Raw genomic sequence first — 475 nt, 5'->3', positions numbered from 1 at the left:
GACCCTGTTTATTGTTAGAGATTGACAGTTCACTGTCGGAAACAGACTCTGTTTCATTGTCAGAGATTGATAGCTCACTTTTAGAAACAGACTCTGTTCATTGATAGAGATTGACAGTTCACTGTCTGAAATAGACTCTGTGTATTGTCACAAATTGACACTGCCTGGTGTCAGAAATGAATAAATTATGCATTCAGTCATGTGCATAGGAACTGAACCACCTGGCAAAACGCTTGTCAGGAATGAAAGGGGCAGAGGGGCACTGGAGCTCAAGGACAGAGAGGGGTAAAACTGTTGGTAGAGGCTAAGGACGGTCATCTCTCTGGGAAAGAGGAGACTGAGGGTGCGACCTGACCAGTGGCCAGAGGTTTTCCAATGGGATGGACATTCCCTGGAAGTGGGAGATAGCACTAACCATGAAGGCCAGGTGGAGGAGTCGAGGGAATCGAGGTGGAAGAGAACTGGGGGGAGGAGA

The 475-nt window shown here is 47.6% G+C and overlaps 1 protein-coding gene across 1 annotated transcript in view; it reads right to left on the bottom strand.

Annotated features, from left to right (window-relative positions):
• The window catches only part of LOC125487609 (Y+L amino acid transporter 2-like), an 18,039-nt gene that overhangs the window by 9,445 nt on the left and 8,119 nt on the right, over window positions 1-475 (bottom strand). The window lies entirely within an intron of this gene.

This window comes from Rhincodon typus, chromosome 42 (assembly GCF_021869965.1).
Source record: "Rhincodon typus isolate 14 chromosome 42, sRhiTyp1.1, whole genome shotgun sequence".
Taxonomy (NCBI): domain Eukaryota; kingdom Metazoa; phylum Chordata; class Chondrichthyes; order Orectolobiformes; family Rhincodontidae; genus Rhincodon; species Rhincodon typus.
The sequence above is the reverse complement of the archived record's forward strand: the minus strand, read 5'-3'. Positions and strand labels throughout refer to the sequence as shown.